Here is a 16,770-nt window from a genome sequence, read left to right as displayed (position 1 = left end):
GTGAGTGGTGGTTAGTGGCTGGAAAGCAGCTGCTGGTGGCTGGGTGCCCAGCTCTAAAGGCAGCACCCCACCAGCAGAAAGCACAGAAATAAGGATGGCAATACCATACCATGCCATCATCAGTTCTACACTGCTGGAGGCAGCAGCTTTGCCCTCAGAGCTGGGTTCCCAGTCAGCAGCTGGCGCTCTCCAGCTACCCAGCTCTGAAGGCAGTGCCACTGTCAGTAGCAGTGCTGAAGAAAGGTGTGATGGGTCAGCTGGGACCTGCACTGCGGCCAGCAAGGGTGAGGCGGCGGGGAGTGAGGCGGAAAGTGGCGAAACCTCCGCCTCTTTGCGGGGGGCGGGGAGAACCGCGTGTGGCCATCAGTGAAATGCCGGCTACAGAAAGCTAGCCGCTGGCCCGAAGAGGGAGGAAGGCAGAGGAGGCGAGGCGGGGAGTCCAGGGAGTGATGCAGGCCCGCATCAGGCTGCCAGCGAGGTGCTGCGTCAAAATGGCACCGGGGCCGGCGGGCCCATTCAAAAGGGCATCGGTCCGGCATGGAAGGTGGGTCCGAAGCTAAGGATGACCTCCAAGAAAGGCGGCTGGAGAAGACAAGCCAGAGAGGGCCCGCGACAGGGAAGGCTCAAGGGAGATATCGGCAGTCTGGAGGAGGAGGAGTCGGTGAGGATCCCAGTAGGAACAGGGGTCGGAGAGCCGGGACGCCAGACCTTGGGAGGGGAGGAAGCAGCCCGGGGCAGGGCCATTCTGGCACCTGTGGACTGATGAGTTTTGGGGAGATGCACCATCAGTTGGGTAGGGAGTTGCCAACCCCTACACCTTAGGGCCCCAGGCTGGGACCCGGTGGAAAGGGAGGGCCCGGGTCCTCCTTTCCCCTCCCCATGGAGTAGCCGATGAAGTTGGTCAGTGTATCACCACGAAGGCCGGCGTGTTGTGTGCAAAAGTTACTGAACTCTAGAGGGACTGGGGAGCACAGAATGGATGGATTTTGGAGACATAAGGCGGTTAGGTTGCTGGGTCAGCGCCCGAACTCTGGGTTGGGGGACTCAGCACCAGACGGGACCGCTACATAAGGATAGCAGTATCACATCCCCCACAACAATAACTTTGAGACCCTTCAACAACTTCTTTTTGGGTCAGAACACCTACAATTACAACACTCTGAAATTTCAGTTTTAAATAGCTGAAATCATGAAATTTACCATTTTTAAAATCCTATGACCATGATATTGACCAAAATGGACCATGAATTTGGTAGGTCCATAATCAGTCGGGTGAAATTCACTCTGTGCAGGGAACCAAGGCCTGTGCACCACTTAAGTGTCATTTAATCCCTCAACATTTTGTCCTTCAGTGATACACAGCCTTTTTGCTGGCTCTCTCCCCGCATTTGGATTTTGTTCCTAAAGAAATCAGGGAAATTTTCACTTCAGATTACAAGCCCAGCGTGTTCTCTACCATCATCTGTCTTTTCAGTATTTTCATATTTTGCATTTCTGCAATGCTATCTGAGTATTTCTAAACACTTCATGAACACTGATTTATAACAAGCTCTCTATACCACGTGCATCAGATATTTATTCTAACTGTACAAATGGAAGTTGCAGTCAACAAGAGTTAAGTGACTTACTCAGGGTCACAAGTAACTCTCAGTGGCAATGCTAGGAAAATGGTTCCAAACTCCTAACTTCCATTCTCATGCTCTAAGCACCAGACGACACTTATTTCTCTACCAGACACTTTTTCATTACATAACTGTGGACAGTATCACCCACTGTTATTATTATGTGTTTGTCCTTGGCATTGAACAGGTAGCAATTCAGACTGCCCTGATGAGCTTATACTCTAAGGCTGTGTCTAGACTGGCAAGTTGGAAAAACTTGCCAGCTGTCTACACTGGCCGCTTGAATTTCCAGAAAAGCATTGACGATCTCATATAAGATCGTCAGTGCTTTTCCAGAAATACTGTGCTGCTCCCGTTTGGGCAAAAGTCTTTTTCCGAAAGACTTTTGCGCAAAAGGGCCAGTGTAAACAGAACAGTAGTGTTTTCCGCAAAAAAGCCCTGATCGCGAAAATGGCGATTGGGGCTTTTTTGCGGAAAACCGCGTCTAGATTGGCCATGGACGCTTTTCCACAAAAAGTGCTTTTGCGGGAAAGCATCCTGCCAATCTAGACACTCTTTTCTGCAAATGCTTTTAATGGAAAAGTTTTCTGTTAAAAGCATTTTCGGAAAATCATGCCAGTGTAGACGTAGCCTATGGCTATGTCTAAAAAGCGGTGGCCGCCATTATGCAAATGAGGCGCGGGATATTTAAATCCCGGCTTTATTTGCACTTTCGATACATCTAATTTACATCCCTCTGCCGACAGAGGGGTGTAGTTTAGACGTACCCTAATAGAGCCAGAAGATGGAGCACCCAGGAGAAGACATTACTATAACAGGAAGAGTGATCTTGCAGTTAAGTCCCTATCTTGGCACTCAGCAGACTTGGCTTCAATTCTGAGTGCTTTCATAAGCTATTTGTGTAACCTTGTAACAAATCACATCCCCCCTCCATGCCTCTGTTCTCCAGCTGTCAAGTGGGAATAATAATATTTAATTTCTCTTGCCCCTTGACTGTCCTGTCTATTTAGACAGTAGGTGATTTGGGGCAGAGGCTCTCTCTCTCTCGTGTGTCTGGACAGAGCCTAGAACAGAGGTGGGCAAAAGGGCCAGATTCCGCCCACTAAGAAAGTTGATTCAGCTTGTGGAGGCCCTGCTCCAAGGCCAACCAGGGCCTGGGGATAGGGGGCAGTGCGCAAAGTCTCCCCACGCCCTGTCCCCACCCTGAAAAGGGTGCACCGTGCTTAGAAGTTGCTGCACACTCCTGGCAGGGCAGGAAGAGACTTCACGTGCTCCCCCCACCCCCAAGCCCTGATTGGCCTGGGGGAAGGGGGAGAGGAGCGCACGAAGTCTCCTCCCGCCCTGCGAGGGGTGTGGCGCTTCTAAACAACACATGCTTCTTGCAGGATGGGGCAGGGTGGGAGGAAACTTTGTATGCTCTTCCCGCCCCCAGGCCAATCAGGGCTTAAAGGTGGGGGGAGCACAAGAAGTCTCCTCCCACCCTGCAAGGGGCTCAGCACTTAAAGTCAACCACCAGCTGCTGCTCAGCTGGCGGCTGACTCTAAGCACCAGGGCAGGGGCAGGGATCAAGAGACTTCATATGCTCCCCTTCCCCAAGTCCTGATTGACCTGGTGGTAGCAGGGGGGAACATGCAAAGTCTCCTCCCACCACCAGAGGCACGGGTACCTAGAGGGAACCGCCCGCTGTTCAGAACAGCTGGCAGTTCTCTCTGGGGAGGGGGTAAAGACTTTGTGCACTCCCCCACTCCCAGTCTGTGTGTGCAGAAGCATGGAAGTGTCATTGTCCCTTCTGGGGTGGCTTGGGGCCACTTCAAAAATTTCAGAAGTGACCCCCCAGTCAAAAATTATTGCCCACACCTGGCCTAGAATAATGGGCCCTAATCTCTGCTGGGGGCTCCAGGTGTTACTGTAGAGCAAACATTAAAAATGTAGAATATCTTTGGCTTGCTTGAGTCTTTAGTGTTTTAATCCCTTCCCATTCTCCCAGCTAAAATGCTTTGTAGAGGAACTTCTCAATTAAAATGCCATTGTCACCTATTTACCATTTACAGTAGAGTGATAGACTGCTCATCTACAGTATGTACTATAATAACTCACAGATCCGGATTAATTGTGGTATTCTGTGGTGTTTCTGAACACAGTGGTTTGATAAACAACAGTGGAAAGTGGTCCATGGGAAACGTGATGTGAGCTAGATAATTAATCACCCTGTTTACCATCACAAACAGAGCTGCTGAATTCTGTGCTTTACTGGAGCTACCTATGCAATATTTTTTTATTGCACCACTAAGCCTGACATTGCATCATCCCATACAGTGAGAGTTCAACAGAGCCTTGTGATTTCAGGCACTGGCTCAGTGTGTTGCTAATTCGTGTGCCTCCGGTGAGACGACTTGCAAGAGGAAACAGACAAAGGGAGGGGAGATGAGAGAAGAGACACTTCTACTTCTGCTGTTTCATCATTCAGACATGAATGAAACATTAAAAAATAGGAAAAGCAAATGCATATGATGTACAAAGCACTTTGCAATGATTCTGGGTGGAAGGTGCTATATAAATATCCCTTCTGAAAAAGGGATCAGATTTTTGATGAGTCCAAGAAATTGCACATAGTAACAATCTATAGGGATCAATGCTGTTCTGGCCTGGAAACAGGATAGGTTTTCCCATCTTGAATTTCTGTGACTCTGTACCATGGAGAAAACTATATTTCTTCAGTGCTTGATTTTGCTCCCATGAGAGTTAATCATAAAGAGACCTTAGCCCTTACTTTTTAGTGTGAACTGTAGGTATGACTTTTTGATAGTTAACCCAGCAGTCAATGTGTGTTACCATACTATAAGGATAAAAATCATACTAATTCCCTCCCTTGAGCTTCTCACAGAAATATTTCTGTGATTTCTTACACGTGGATGACTCTCCTTGCGCTAGTCTGTAAGGAATCACTGTTCTATTAAGTACTGCATTTTTAAAGAGCCATGACAAGAAATCAGCCACTACATGAGGGCACGAGAGACAGATGTGACACTTACATCATCTATGTATAATGCTGAAAAATACATTTGCAAATGAAAACAGGCATATAACAATCATGTACATTGGACATATTCCTCTCCTCACATGCTTGCATTGTATGTCACTTGCCTACTTAGGGCCTGATCCTGCAAGCAGGCCATTTAGTTCCTGTTTCTCATAGCTCAGCCAGTGCAGTCATTTATACATGTACCTATTATAACCCAGATGCCCAATTTAGCCTCTTTACAAATCAGAAGTAATATCACAGAAATGAAACTAGGTAGGGGGAGTTTCTTTGCACTCACAGGGGTGGGGAAATAGTCCAAAGATGAGATGGGTTGGATATGAATTTACAAACACACAACTCCACAACCAGTTATGGATTCAGAAGGGCATTTTTGGCAGGCAATCAAGTTGTGTGAGCCTTGTACTCCTGTGATTCATAAGGTCTTTGCTGCATTGTCTTGAATTCAGGGGAAGCTCCAGTACAACTCCAGTACCGGAAGTTCCACTTCCTCTCCAGCAGATTTCCCTCACCACATCTCTAAATGCAGAACAACACAGAATACATTTAGGCCCTGTCTGTCCAGGTTGTATTCTAATGTGTCTTTAACATGATTTGTTGCCTCACCAAAATGCTTCAACTGAACAGCTCTAGTGGGAAGCTCAGGAGTGTTGAAGATAAGATATTCCTTCCCTACTGGAAATACCCCAGGTTACAGCCACAGACACAATTTGGATCTGGATAGTTGTCAAATCTGTACAGCAGACATGATCAGAACAAAGGTATAGATGATCCCAAAGGTTACGTCTACACTGCCCAGTCTTGCACAAGAACATATGCAGATGAGGTGCCATTTTTGCTCAAGGGGCTTTTGCGCAAGAAGAAGCAGTCTACATTGCTCCTTTTTGCACAAAACTCCCCTCTTGTGCAAGAGCTGCACCTCAAGACACAGCCCGAAGTGTAGGGTAGATGCTGTCCATACTATGAACTTGGGCAAAACCCTAACTGAATGGAGTGGGTGTTTTGTTTGAGTGAGGACTGTAACCGCAGAACTGAGGTAACTGGGTGAAATTCTGGCCCAAACAAAATCAGTGGTAAAATTCCCATTGACTTCAATAGGGATGGGATTTCACCCTCTGATTTGTAACCAGGTTATGGAACCATTTAAAATCTACATCTTTAGGTTTTTATGCTGCTCTCAGCTCTAACACTCAGGTCATGTCTTCCCTAGGAGTACTTAACCAGCATAAGAATGTTCATATATTATCAGCAAGGTATAGCTGCAACTGTGCTAGGGACTTCTGGCAGTACAGCTTTGTGTTGGTCAAAGATCACACCTCTTCACATGTCTGATTGACAGAGTCTGCAGTGTTGACATGTACTGAGAGCACTGCACAAAAGTCTGCAGTGTTGAGATGTACTGAGGGCAAGTCTCCACTAGAATACTACATTGGTGTCTCATGTTGATACAATGTTCAGGGAGCTGCTTTTTTCACACACTTGAGCAATGTAAGTTACATTCACGTCAGTGGGAGCATAGACCAGCTCTAAGCTTATAGGGTACGTCTACACTACAGCGCTAATTCGAACTAACTTAGTTCGAATTAGTTAATTCGAACTAAGCTAATTCGAACTAACGCGTCTAGAACTAAAAACTAGTTTGAATTAGCATTTTGCTAATTCGAACTAGCGCGTCCACACTGATTGGACGCAGGGGCGCATTTAAGGGCGGCTGAAACTGGTTCTGGCAGGGCATCAGGTCAGTAGTTGCATTGTGTGGCTGCTGTCTGAGGCTATCTGAGGCTCGTGCTTAAAGGGACCCCCCCGGACAGCCGGTTCTCAGCTTTTCCTGCTTGCTTGCCAACCTCGCCGAGGGACAGGAAAGCGTTGGTCTCTGTGCCCGTCTGTGTCAGTGCTTCCCTTTGGGGACGCTGCCGCAGGTGGCAACATGGAGCCAGAGCTTGCCCTGCACCTTCTGGTGCACTTTCTGGACTTGCTGCTGCAAGCCTGCCAGCAATGGCTCGAGGCTGCCTGGTATCACCTGGTGCACGTCAGCCCCCTGCCTCTCCACCTGGCCGCCCTGGGGGCCGTGGAGGAGCTGCGGCGGTGCCCCGGCACTGGCGTGCCCCGCCGCATCTGGCGTCTGGACATCAGCAGCGACTGGTGGGACCGCATCGTCCTGGAGCGCTAGGAAGACCGACAGTGGACCCAGAACTTCAGGATGAGGAGGGACACCTTCCTGGAGCTCTGCGAGTGGCTCACCCCTGCTCTGCGCAGAAGGGACACTCGCATGAGGCCCGCCACCCCCCTCCAGAAGCGGGTGGCCATCGCCCTCTGGAAGCTCTCCACGCCGGACAGCTACCGATCCGTCGGGAACCAGTTCGGCGTGGGGAGATCCACCGTCGGAGCGGTGCTCATGCAGGTATGGCACTCGTCGGCCACTGCGCCGGGGGGGAAGGGGGGCTGCAAGGAGGGGATGGGCCACCCCAGGGACAAAGGGGGGGCGGGAGGAGGCGAAAGCGCCCCCCACCGGAGGGGTCGGTCTGTCCCGGCCGTACTACACGCCGCCAGGGGGGTTGCTTCCAGGAGTGGGGCGCGGGGCACTGCCAGGGCACGAATGCTCCCAGCCACCCGGGCGCCCCACTGATTGGCGCTTTGCTGTGTCTCTCTCCGCAGGTGGTCAAGGCCATCAACCGGGTGCTGCTCCGCAGGGTGGTCCGCCTCGCCGACCCGGATGCCGTCATCCGGGGATTCGGCGCCCTCGGCTTCCCCAACTGCGGGGGGGGCCATCGACGGGACGCACATCCCCATCCGTGCCCCGGAACACCAGGCGTCCCGGTACGTCAACCGCAAGGGGTATTCTCCATCCTCCTGCAGGCCATGTGTGACCACCGGGGACAGTTCACGGACATTAATGTGGGCTGGTCCAGCAAAGCACATGACGCCCGGATGTACCGCAACTCCTCCGTGTACCAGCGGCTACAGGACGGGACCTTCTTCCCCAACCGCCACATCAGGGTCGGGGACGTGGACATGCCTGTCTGCCTGGTGGGGGATGCCGCCTACCCACTGCAGCCATGGCTGATGAAGCCCTACACGGGGCACCTCAATCCCTCCCACCAGGCCTTCAATGCCAGGCTGACCAGGGCCCGCATCGTGGTGGAGGGGGCCTTCGGGCGACTGAAAGCCCGCTTTCGATGCCTCCTCACCCGTCTGGACCTGGCCGAGCACAACATCCCTCCCGTGGTGGCAGCATGTTGTGTGCTCCACAATTTATGTGAGAGAAAGGGGGAGGCTTTCCTGCCAGCCTGGATGGCTGAGGCTGACCGCATGGCTGGCCACTACGGTCAGCCCCGCACCGCCGCCGTCCGGGAAGCCCAGCGGGGGGCCGTCCGGATCCGGGAAGCCCTGCGGGAGAGCTTCCTGGTGGAGGAGGAGGACTGACCTCTCCCTGCATGCCCCACTGGGGCCTTCTTCCACCCTACCCTCTTCCCCTTTCCCCTCCCTACCTACTGTCAAATAAAGACACCTGTTTTTCAAACAAAAACGTCTTTTTATTTTACATAACTGGGGTGGGGGGGAGGGAGGGAGGAAGAAGGGTGGGAAAGGGGAGGGGGAAACCTGGGACGAGGGAGCTGGAAGGGGAGGGAAGGGAGGAAGGGAAAGGAAAGCTCAGGGGTGGGGGTCCGGCTGCCTCTCCTGTCTCGCAACACTGAGGGTCCGGGGGCGTTGGTGGTGAACGGTTGTGGAGGGTGGGGCAGGAGGGACGGGGGGTGTGGAGGAAGCAGGAGTGGGAGCAGGAGGGGAAGCAGGGGGAGGAGGAGGAGGAGGAGGAGGAGCAGGGGGAGCAGGAGGGGGAGCAGGAGGAATTGGGAAGCGGTCAAGCAGGCCCTGGAGGTGGCCTCGCAGGGCACGGCCCTGCTCCTCCAGTGCCTCCAAGCTCCTCCGGCGCAGCCTCAGGTCCTCCTGGACCCAGTGGTCCTGGAGACAGAGCTGTTGCTCCAGGAACCGGAGGTGCCACCTCTGGTACTCCTCCTGGTTCCTGGCTCTCCTGCTTGCCCGGGCGCGGGCGGCTGCTGCAGGCGGGGTGGTGCGCCCCGCAGTCCCAGGTGCTGCGGCTGTGGTGAAACAAGAACAGCGGTCAATTACCCCAGGGGTCCAGGTGTGTGAAACCCAGCTCCCCTCTGCAAGGCCAGGGCCCTTGCAGGATCCCCAGCTGCTGCTCCGTGGTAGGCAAGGCCCAGGCGCATGGTCCTGGGGCTCCCTCTCGCCCCAGCCCCCCGTACACATAAGGGGAGCATGATGGTACTCACAGGTGGACGCCTCTCCGGCCTCGGACGACACAGGCGAGCAGCTCTGTGGGGTGCCTCGGGGGTCCCAGGTCCTGGGCAGGCTGTCAGCAGGCTCCTGGCTCTCGGAGCCCTCCTCCTCCTCCTCCTCCATCTCTTGAAGCAGTCCCTCTGCCCCGGGGTCTATCACGTCCCGGGGGGCAGGGAAGGCATGAGCCCCCAGGAGGCAGTCCAGAGCCTGGAAGTGGGGGCATACCTCCGGGTCGGCCCCTGGCAGGCAGGCCCGGGAGTAGGACTGCCGCAGGTCCTTTATTTTCTAGCGCACCTGCTCCCGGCTGCACTGGTGGCCCCTGGCGGCCAGGCTGGCAGCCATGCGGCCATAGACTGCCGCGTTCCTGTGGCTAGTGCGGAGATTGTGGACATTGGAGGCTTCCCCCCAAACCTCAATGAGGTCCACGATCTCTGCACTAGACCACGCGGGCGCCCGCCTCTTGCGGCCCCGGGCAGGGTCCTGGGAGCCGCCAGGCTGGTCCCGGGAAGAGGAGGAGGGCTGGGTGTCATCGGGTGGCTGGCTCATGGGTGTCAGCTGCTGGGTGTGCTGGCACGGGTGCTGGCAGCCTTGCAACTGGCACAAACTGTGTAGCCAGCCCGTGGCCCTTTAAGGGCTCCAGGGCCGGGAGGGGGGCAGTACAGTTTGCCTGATGTTGGCCAGAGTGGCCACCAGGGAAACCTGGGAAGGGCTAGCCTCCCACTAGTTCGAATTAAGGGTCTACACAGCCCTTAATTCGAACTAGTAAATTCGAACTAGGCTTAATCCTTGTGGAATGAGGATTACCTAGTTCGAACTAAGCGCTCCGTTAGTTCGAATTAAATTCGAACTAACGGAGCGCTAGTGTAGCGCCTATGAAAGTTAGTTCGAACTAACTTTGTAGTGTAGACATACCCATAGAGAGTTTGTGCAAGTATGGTTCTCAGAAAGATAATCCAGTCCACATAGATCTACTGTGTCAGATTAATGCTTGAGTGCCATTTCTGAATACAATTTTCACTAACATGGTACAAATATAAGAAGCTTTATTTTGAATTTTTACATTTAGAGACAGGGAAGCCCTCCCCCTAGTTTCTTATCTTGCATCAGAGTTCAAGAGCCTTTCAAATGCAGCATGTGTTTAAAACCCATACCACACCACCCACTCATGCATGCATGCCTATGAGAAAAAGAATAAATGAGCCACAACAGCACTGCAAATGCTCACGCTGACAGAGCTTAATAAATAATAAATAGCAACACAGTCAATACCAAATGTCACAGAGCTGTGCTGTACTCAGATGCGTATCTGCTGACTGATGCATATTAGTAAAAGCAGCATAGCGCTCTTAGTTGAGGCCCATGTGTTATTTTTTGGTGAGGGGAGGTGGTTTTGCAAAAATGACTGGAAAGATCTTGTTTGTTTTATTGTTTATTTATTTCTATGAAAACTGCTTCTTGCAGAGAATTAAACCCCAGTGTATTGGTACAGTGCCTCTAAACTTTTCCAGACTACTATACCTCTTTCAGGAGTCTGATTTGTCTTGTTTACCCGCAAGTTTCACGTCACTTAAAAACTACTTGTTTACAAAATCAGACATAAAAATACAAAAAAAGTGTCTCAGTGCATTAATGCTGAAAAATTGCTTACTTTCTTATTTTTACCATATAATTATAAAATAAATATATTGGAATACAAATATTGAACTTACATTATAGTGTGTGATATATAGAGCAGTACTAACAATTCATTGGCTCTATGAAATTTTAGTTTATATTGACTTCACTAGTGTTTTTATGTAGTCTGTTGTAAAACTAGGAAAGTATCTAGAGGAGTTGATGTACCCCCTGGAAGATCTCTGTGCACCCTCGATTGAGAACCACTGTACTAGTACATGAGACCAAGAAAAAAAGAAATTGACCAGTCTATTCTAATTCAAATAGTACAGTGAAATGTAAAAAGCCAATATACTGTATTTTAAATGATGAAAAATACATTTATTAATAGTTTAAGAATGATTTTAAATATTATTTTACTCCTAACTGACCTTATAATGTATGAAACTGATTTTACTTTAGTTACATTATGATGGTAACCCAAAAGTCAAAGGATTAAGAACATCAAAAGGAACAGGTAGTATTAAATTAAAAAATTGGAATCCATACCCATCCAATCAAACCTCAGAACAAACAAATAAAATACTGCGGTAACACTCTCGTAATCTGAAGTGTCTGAGACAGTCATTGTATCATATGATTTTTTTTTTTTTAAGGAAATGAACAACCTTTTTAGGTCTCAAATCTCTGTGGTGCTGTTTCCTTTCTGGGAGGTTGTGAGCCTCAGATTCTCCTTGAAGTCAGTGGGAATTTTAGTTATTTACAAGACTGGAGACTTTGTTTAAAACAAACAAAAACAAAAAACCTCACACACATATCTAAAAATTTCTCTGGGCTGCGTTGCTCTATTACCAATGCAAATCCCTAACAGTACCAGTGTGGTAGAAGTTACAGAAAATACAAAGGTCTTTATGTGCTGCTGGATTAGCATGATACGCATCAGTAATATATCAGCATAACTCAGGCTAAACACACAGAGGCAATATTATAGCTCTGTTGTTGGGTTTTGGTAGCCAAGGGATGTGTTGGTTTGTCCATTACAATATAATATAAAATCCCCGTTTTTTCCAGCATTTAGAATTCTGAGGTAAAAAAGTCCTCAGTCCTAGTGTGAAACCTGCATTACAATAGTTATATTTAAAAGGGAATTTTAAAGGCTTAGGAACAAATAACTAATTATACAGCTTGGCAATGGTTTTCCTTTTTAGTGTGTTTTGGAGATTAATTATTTATTGTTGTTGAAATGGGGAGTAGTTAATGCCAATATCCTTTGTCCTGTTTAGAAATTCTTGGCTTGAGAGTTGGGTGGGCTTAAGATTTTAGGACTGGTCAAGAATTTTCCATCAAAACAGTTTTTAACGGAAAATTGGGCTTTTGACTAAACAAAAATGTTTGTGTAAAATTGCTTCTTTCTGTTGAAAATGTTGAATTCACTTAAAAACTGAAAACTCCAAATAAAAAAATGTGTGGGTTTTGGCTAAAAGCTTTTCAGTTTGGGGATTTTCTGTTTTTTTTTAATAATACTTGACATTTTCTATGCGTGGAGGGACCCACATTTTCAAACCAGCTCTAGTAAATGCAATCTTCAGATGTTAGAACTGTGAAATTATTTTTTTCAGACACATCTGGATGCTCTTAAACTGAATTTATTCTACATGTTAAATGTGGGTTTTACAGCCCTTCTAAGTCTTTATATACCCTTAAAAGTTATTTTTAAATGTTCTCGTTTTCCAGATAGCATAAAAACAGATCTTTTGAAACAAATCATACAATAACACTAACTGTCAAAATCTCATCAGAGGCCTTTGAACCAAATATGGTCACATGCTACACAAAATTATAACAAGAAGTTTCATGCACAGGCCCCAATCCTACAATGAGTTCTTTGCAAAAGGAGCCCTGTGGCTGTGCAGAGCTCATAGTAAGAAAAAGACTTTTGGGACTGATTCTGCAAACTCTTATTACTGGGAGTAGTCCTATTAGCAGGATCAGCCACTGTACAGTACTGTAAGCCTTTCAGAATAGGGTTAGGAGTGTTAAATAGCAGTTAATTGAATAGTCGATTAACCTCATGAATTCTTATCTGTTACTCGACTATTCTATAGTCCCTCAGGGTGGTGCCGGCCGCCAGTGTGCTCTGGCCCCACTCCCACGGAGCTCCCTGCCATCTGTGCTGCTGCCTCTCTCTCAGAAGCAGCAGTGTAGGATGTCAGGCGGGAACTGATCCGTGAGGGGAGCCAGTTTAAAAACCAGCTCCCCTCATGGACTGCTACCTGTTGCCCCGCACTGCTGCCTCTGATATAGGGCTGAGCTCTTGGACCTGGCACTGGCTGGAAATGAGCTGGGCTGCCTGCTCTCCTGGCTCCTAATACACTTTAAATGCAGAGCCACAGCGGGAGTTGGTCCCGGACCCAGCACAAGCCAGGACTGAGATGGGCTGCTGGCCAGCCTGCTAAAAAATGTATTGGCAGGAGGAGGGGGGAAGAGATACATGTAGTCTATAGCATTAACCTATAAGCTTTTGCTTATTGGTTAACTGACTATACTATTATATCCCTAAATAGGGTTCATGTTGTCTATGTTTGTCTGATAAATGTTATGCACATTTGTTTGTTAAATGCCATGCACATTTATGTTTGCAGTGTTGCTAGCACTGCACAGGTTACTTGCATTGGTCCCAGGATATTGGTGCAACAAGATGGATGAGGTACCAGACTGGTGAGAGAGACAAGCTTTCTTCCGGTCTGAAGAGCTCTGTATAAGATGGAAAACATGGCTTTTTCACTAACAGAATCTGGCATAATAAGAGAGATACTCCACCCACCTTATCTGTCATCTTGTTTGGCACTATATACAGAATGGTACATGATTCTTTCTTTGCTGTAGGATTGTTTGATTTGATTCAAGAAAAAGTTCTTTCAACTAACCAACCAGACTTGTCCACTAAATAAACCTGTTGGTCATTTGTGTTGATATTTATGCCTGGTTGCTATTAAACATTTTCTTTTACATTCCTCAGTGGACGTTGAGAATATATTGATTAGACTGGAGAGTGATGTCTTCTATTTCTTCATAAAACAGGATGGGATCTGAGTCAGTGTAAGTTTCTCTCACCTCACTCCCCTTGCATTGGGTCTCAACTCACATAAGGAGTAATTAGCTATAAGGAGTAATTTAGTAATAACAACAATAAAGGTTTCTGTATCTACAGCTCCTCCAATCCAAGGATCTCAAAGCACTTCACAAGCATGATTAGATCTGGATTAATCCTCTCAACACTTTTGTATAGTAGATGAGCATTACCATGCCAGTTCACTTAATCTCTCTGCCTCAGATGTAATTTCCTCAAGGCCACACAAAGTCTGGAAATGAAGAGGTATGTCTCCATTACAATTAGACACTTGTGGCTGGCTTGTGCCAGCTGAGTTGGGCATACAGAGTTTTTTCCTTGCAGTGTAGACATTTGAGTCTTGAGAAGGATCATGAGATCTAGGACTCTCCAAGGAAGGAGTGTTCCAGACCTTAGGGTACAGCCTAACCCCAAAGTCTACGCTGCAATGAAACAGTGGGAGACCTTGGAGCCAGTGTCAGCTGGAACAGGCAGCAATGGGTTTTTATTTACATTGTAGAGACATACCCTTTCCTGTGCCTTAAATCCACAAACAACCTTCCTGCAGCTGCCACCATCCATTCCTTGTTTGCTCTGTGGGGGAATTATTAACAAGATTGTTTTGCAGGAGGGATAACTTGTAAATGGGATTATCTTCAAACAAGATTATCTACTAAAATAGCAAACCCTGTGTTGAAACTCCTGGGAGGAAACCAAAATGATAATACAGAGACAGGAGAGGCATGGATGAGGTCAGGAGAAGGCTGAAGCTAGATCTATAACAGCCAGGTAGTGTGACAATGGTGAGATATCAGGGATACATTCTGTGAAGGAGAAAGTATTTCAGATCAGAAGAATATATGAAGAATATGAACCCATCCCTAATACCAATAATGCTGATAGCAAATAGGCTCCTGATTACTACCAAGAGCTTCCTTTGATTTAAATCAGTGTTTCTTAAACTTTTTAAGACCAAGGAACACCAAACAATATTTTTTTTTAATAAGGAACACCAAGGATATTTTGTTGAGGAAAAAAAAGGGTTGGGGGAAAGTTATTGAGCAAAAAAAAAAAAAAGTCACCTGCCCCTTTAAGGGCAGCCATTTTGAATTCTGTTGTTCCCCACGGCACACCTCCGACTGCCTTGCGGCACACCAATGTGCCGCAGAACAATTTAAGAAACACTGATTTAAATTATTCCAACACAATAACTGAAATCACTATACTTGCGGTAGGTTTTATCCATAAACAGGGGCTCTGGCAGACTTGCCCGGCCCCTGGGCAAGGTGGGGAGGTGACTCCATGCTCCCAAAAGGGGTGGAGCCTTGGGCAGAAAGGGTGAGGCTCCTCCACCTCCCTAAGCAGCCCTCGCAACTGCTCAGAGCACGCTGTGTGACACTCCATGAGCAATTTAAAGGGCCTGGAGCTCTGGCTGCCTGTGGTGGCAGACAGGAACCCTGGGCCCTTTTGAATCGGCAGGTCTGGGACAATTGCCTCCTATGTCCCTCCTTCCCCTCCGGGATGGACTTGTCCATAAAGATGAGCATGTGCTCCAGCCTTCTTTCCTTAATGGTGTTTGCCATTTGCACCACAGGTCATATAGGATGGGATTTTCATAACCAGCTCCTAGGATAAAATCCTGATTCTACTGAAGCCAGCTTCAACACTGCCATTGACTTCAATTAAATGAATATTTCATTGAATTGCCCATGAATTGCAATGGGAGTTGGACGTCCAAATCTTTGCACTATAGTGATCAATGGTCTGCCATTGTCTGAAGGGGGGAAAGATTAAATGAAAAGGAGGGAGAGGAGAGTAGGGAGGGGGACCAGATGTATAGGCGTGGGCCATGTTTATCATGTGCTTTTCAAAAAAGGGCTTCACTTTATTTGGATACTGTGGAACCTACATTGAAGGATCCTTCTCAAGTAAACAATCGTTTTAAAGTCTCCCCCAGGCTCCCAGTACGCTCCTGTTTGTCCTTTAGTTAAAGAGCTAGCTCTGCTAGGCAACCGTTTCTGGCTGTTCCCCTGGGTCATAGCTTAGGAGAAGTTTCACTTTGTATATGTTTTGTTTTGTTGCATGGAAACATGGCTTTTAACAGCCATTTTTTTAACAGGTGCTTGCCGGAGAGGGCATTGCTGAACTGGGATCCTTGCTGACAAGTGGTTTGAAAGCTGGGACATGCTTTGTAATCAGATCCTGGAAGCCATGGGGAAAGTTCTTATTTAGCCATTTAGAGGACTTACCCTGTGCTCACAAAGGGACTGAAGTTACTGAGATTTGTATGGCAATCATTTCATTGCATTTGTCCCTATGCAATCTCTAAACAGCGAGCAACAACGAAGAGCAAGATAGAATGGAACCTGACCTGTAATCAAACACTGGTGCTCTTCAATTTAACTTCTTCTCTCTGCCTGGCCCCTAAACAGACTTCTTCATTCTTGTTCCTCCCAAGATCTCCATCAATTTCCCATCCTAGCTCCTCCTGCCTCAGCTGAGCGAGAAAATACAGTATCTGGATCACTTTCACTAATACATTTGGGCTCCAATAATCTGCTGGGCTCAAATCCCAAGGATTAACTAAATCCCAATTTAATGCATTTTACAAACTACTTTTCTCTGTCTTTCCCAGTATGCACTGCTCTTCTGCCCAAAATGTTCACAATAGGGAACAAAAGTAACTAAGCCCATATACCATGGGACCTGACATTTAATGATTCCCATATCTCCTCTTGCAACAGTTCTTTGCACTCCTCATTTAACTAGTTCTTTATTCATTCCCATGTTGTACCTTCAGCCCCTAGGGTTCTTAGGGCACTTTAAACAACAGTCTACCAGGTGGAGCACTGCAAAGGTTTGATGAACATCTACACGCATTATGTAGCATTCATGGCAACTTCTTTTGGAGCTCTCCTTTAAATAGATAGCTAGGCAGGGGTTTTTCTTGCTGAGTTTTGAGTTGTTTTCCATTGTCAGAACTAAACAATCAATTATCCGTGGTCAAAGGTTCTGCAAAATCCTTTTCACCAACATCAAAGTTGCAGCCCTAATGAAGCTCCCCTACAAAACTGGCTCTCAGGGAA

At 47.8% G+C, this 16,770-nt stretch overlaps 1 protein-coding gene across 4 annotated transcripts in view; it reads right to left on the bottom strand.

The window, feature by feature from the left end:
* CALML6 (calmodulin like 6) overlaps window positions 1–16,770 on the bottom strand; it is an 82,437-nt gene that overhangs the window by 41,376 nt on the left and 24,291 nt on the right. The gene's annotated exons all lie outside the window — the stretch shown is intronic.

The sequence above is a fragment of the Pelodiscus sinensis genome, chromosome 23 (genome assembly GCF_049634645.1).
Source record: "Pelodiscus sinensis isolate JC-2024 chromosome 23, ASM4963464v1, whole genome shotgun sequence".
Lineage (NCBI taxonomy): Eukaryota > Metazoa > Chordata > Testudines > Trionychidae > Pelodiscus > Pelodiscus sinensis.
This window is presented reverse-complemented; position numbering and strand designations above follow the sequence as displayed.